This window comes from Canis lupus, chromosome 29 (assembly GCF_011100685.1).
Source record: "Canis lupus familiaris isolate Mischka breed German Shepherd chromosome 29, alternate assembly UU_Cfam_GSD_1.0, whole genome shotgun sequence".
Taxonomy (NCBI): Eukaryota; Metazoa; Chordata; class Mammalia; order Carnivora; family Canidae; genus Canis; species Canis lupus.
The window spans coordinates 39,249,631-39,253,706 of NC_049250.1; the positions used below are offsets into that span (position 1 = coordinate 39,249,631).

The window sequence follows — 4,076 nt, forward strand, 5'->3', positions numbered from 1 at the left end:
AATTGGCCCCTGTATTCATCTGACATGCCCCCCTTCGGTGTGTGGTTTTTGTTTCATTTTATCAATTTTTCAATGCAATCAGAAACTCAGGCGGGGGGCCTAGAAAGCTGTGTCTTAACGTGCCCTCTAGGTGACTCTGATGCATGCCAGTCCTCAAGAGAGTGATCAAGCCAGCCTTTAAATCTAAGTGTGAGGCCTCAGAGCCTACCAAAGCCCATGTGCTTCGTCACTTAATGATATTCACTCCTCAAGATACCAGTTATAGGAGAGTTCTACTCAAAAACTGATCATATTAACTAACATATTAATAATGAGAGAGATATTAATCGACCTATTAATAGTGCTTAGTACAGTGTCAAGCACAAAGACCTTAATCATAAGCAAAATCACGGATATAACTTAGTGACAATATTAGCTCAACAATATTATTAAAAAGTTTTACCTATTGTTCAAATTCGAAATCATTGACGGATCTCTGATATCCATAGGAGCTAACCTTTGTGGAGCACTCACTCAGGTACCCTGCTAAGCACTTAGCATCTCCTGCCCCATTAATCCTCACAACAACCCTGCGGTTGTTAACCTTGAGGTTAACCTTGAGGGACGTAAGGCTTAGTTTCATCACTCAGGGAGTCAAGGACCATGCTTCTCAGAGTGTGGGGTTTGAAAGAGGACTTGACTTCGTTTTTTCCCTTAGTCTGTGCTTTCTAACTAGTTCAGTTCTTCCCAACTTAAGTTTTAACTCAGGCAAAAGACCCGGTGGGCAAAGCACCCCGTGACGGGAACCAAAACTACCCCCTCAAGCAATAAGGCCTGCCCTGGTGCCAGCAAGACCCCCACGGTCAACCCCAAGAAAACGACTGACCTGACCTGCACTGCCCACCTGCACGTACCCACCGACCTCTGTCCCACATTTCCCTACATAAACCTAGCAGTCTTTTCAGCACTTTGGAGACAGTCTTTGGGATATTAGTCTGCTGTCTTCCCGGTGTCGGCCTCAGTGATAAATCATTTCTTATTTCACCACATCTCATTTCTGTGCCTCTGGATTTTGTCAGCTGGGAGTGGTGACCCCTGGAACCAGGTGTTCTAGGACCCTTGGGCCCTGGCTACAGTCCCTGGATCAGCAGCATCACTCCTGAGAATTTGTTATAAGTGTACATTCTTGGCTCTCACCCTAGACTTCCTAAAATAGAAACTCAGGCAGGGGGCCTAGAAAGCTGTGTCTTAACGTGCCCTCTAGGTGACTCTGATGCATGCCAGTCCCCAAGAGAGTGATCAAGCCAGCCTTTAAATCTAGGTGTGAGGCCTCAGAGCCTACCAAAGCCCATGTGCTTCATCACTTAATGATATTCACTCCTCAAGATACTGGGAAGGCCAGTTATAGGAGAGTTCTACTCAAAAACTGATCATAAAGAGATAGGAGTCTGGGCCCGTTTCATCCTATCCCCTTGGCTTTTAGGGCTTGATCAAATGATTTTAACTACTACATTTACCACTAGAGGGAGTCCTTATATCCCCTCAAATACTGAATCGCCAAGGAGTAAAAAAAATAAAATAAAATCAAACAAATAATAAACAAAATCATTTGCTAGAAAGAAGTTTGTTTTTTAAAAAAATCAGCATTAAAATAATTTGCTAAAGCTATCTAACATGAAACAGCTACATCTGAAGTTATATTGCTTAGGCATTAACAACGGCAAATACAATAGATCACGGTTGTTCACTTAGCATCTTCATTTCTGAAATGGGACAAAGGTGGAGGGGAGGGGAAAGCTAAGATTAAGAAAAGAATAACATAACTTAAATAAATTAAATAAACATATCAAGCAATCTAAACTATATCATCCATCACCTCGAAAGTTCCAAAGAAATATGATTGGAAAAAAAAATAAAAAACTTGATCCAGTTATGTGTATAACAGTTTTCTGTCTCCTTCCACCTCATGCAGGGCATTTGGGTTAAAAAATGGTAACTCCAGGGGTACCTGGGGGGCTCAGTTGAGCATCTGCCTTCAGCTCAGATCATGATCCCAGGGACCTGGGATCTAGCCTTGCATCGGGCTCCCTGCTCAGCAAGGAGTCTGCTTCTCCCTCCCCCTACTCGTGAATGTTCTCTCTCTCTCTCTCTCTGTCCTCTCAAATAAATAAAATCTTAAAAAAAAAAAAAATCCTACCTGGTAGATTTACCAGGTAAATCTAGCACCTGGTACAGGACAAGTTCTCAGTAAATAGTGCTGAATAAACGAGTGAATGAGGTTAATGTAACTCTTTGCCTCCACTGGACTTTTCTTAAACCAGCCTAAGTAAGTTGGAATTCATTCAATGTTAACGAAAAATAAAATTGTGCCAGTCTCACCATAAATATACAAATATGTAGTAGTTTAAGAAAAGCCACTGAAAAGTCAGGTTACACTGGAACGATAATTCCCAAAGATTTTGGAATGCTACACCCATGATGGACTGACCATGGGCACATATGCTCCTTATTCCAAATATGGAATGACATACTTAAAGTAATTTATTTAATTTTTACATTTGTTTAAGAACTTTGCAAAAAAATCGTAACGTGTGTTGTGTGTGTGAGAGACAGAGAGAGATGTATCTATCTAAAGATAGTGGAAAGAGCACTGGAAGGAGCAGACAGAGGTAATCCCAACTCCTCTACTATTTCGTCATGTGTTAAGGGCCAAAGCACTTGGCCTTCTCAGGCCCCCGGCTCCTCTTGTATGAGATCATAGGTACCAGGAGAAAGTATAGCCTTTTATATAAAAGTTCCTCCAAGTGTTGACAAGGTTTAAGAACAATTATGTTGATACATGTTTTGAAATATCTCTTGACAAGAGTAAGACCGAAGAAGAGCCCAGAGCTCAGGAGAATGGTTCCTAGAACATATTCATTCCGTATGTTCAGTGGAGGCTGGAAGAGTACAATACATATTCGTTCAAAAATTTTACATGAGGCCTTTGCTTAAAGATTTAAAAGTCTGAGGCACTTGAGTGGCTCAGCGGTTGAGCATCTGACTTTGGCTCAGGGTGTGACCCTGGAGTCCCGGGATCGAGTCCCACATTGGGCTCCTCGTAGGGAGCCTGCTTCTCCCTCTGCCTGTGTCTCTGCCTCTCTCTGCATCTCTCATGAATAAATAAAATCTTAAAAAAAGAAAAGATTTAAAAGTTACATGATGAATAAGGTAGTTGCTGCTGTAACATATAAATACCTTCACATCAATACTAAGATAAAGACTGTGATCCTTAATATGTGTCAACTTGACTGTGGCCACAGGAGGCCCAGACTTTTGGCCAAACATTACGCTGGGTGTGTCTGTGAGGATGTTTCAGAATGAGATGACCCCTTGAACCAGTAGACTGCGTAAAGCAGATTGTCCTCCCTAATGTAGGTAAGCCTCATCCAATCAATTAAGACCTGACCAGAACAAAAAAATCTGAGGGAGAAGGAACGCTTTCCACCTGACTGCTTAAACTAGTATATTGCTTTTTTTTTTTGTTTTCTCCAGCCTTCAGACTCAGCCAGACGTACCAGGTCTTGAGTCTGCCAGTTTTGAGACTGGAATTCATCCCATCAGCTCTCCTGGGTCTCCAGCTTGCTGACCTCCCATCTTGGGACTTAGCCCCCATTGTCACATGAGCCAATTCTTTATAATAAAGTGCACGGATGGATGGATAGATGGTAAGAACGTGTACGCACCCCCTATCTGGTATGTATACGTATACACTATCGGCTCTGTTTCTCTGAAGCCTCTGATGCAAGGACCACATCCTTACTTAGCAGGGCTGAAATGCCTTCTATGACCTGACCCCTTCCCGCCACTCCAACTACGTCACCTTCATGATGCCCGCCGCCTCCACTCCAGCTTCATGGATTTTCTCCTATTTCCTCAAACACCCCTTGCTTTCGCTCTCATGGGGTTTTCACTCATCCATTTTTCCTTTGGTAAGTTCAACTAATTACTGAGTTCCCACTACAAATCAAGGACTTTGGTGGTGCAGAGAATACGACGTGAACAAGATAGCAAAGTGCCTAGTTGTGTGCAGAACACAAGTTGTGTGTATTCTAGTC

At 42.5% G+C, this 4,076-nt stretch overlaps 1 long non-coding RNA gene across 1 annotated transcript in view; it reads right to left on the reverse strand.

Moving 5' to 3' along the window:
• Nucleotides 1-2,876: 2,876 nt before the first annotated feature.
• The window catches only part of LOC111093191, a 2,780-nt gene continuing 1,580 nt past the window's right edge, over nt 2,877-4,076 (reverse strand). Inside the window, exon 2 of the long non-coding RNA XR_005381230.1 lies at nt 2,877-3,148. This is a non-coding gene — a long non-coding RNA (uncharacterized LOC111093191). The remainder of the gene's footprint in view (nt 3,149-4,076) is intronic.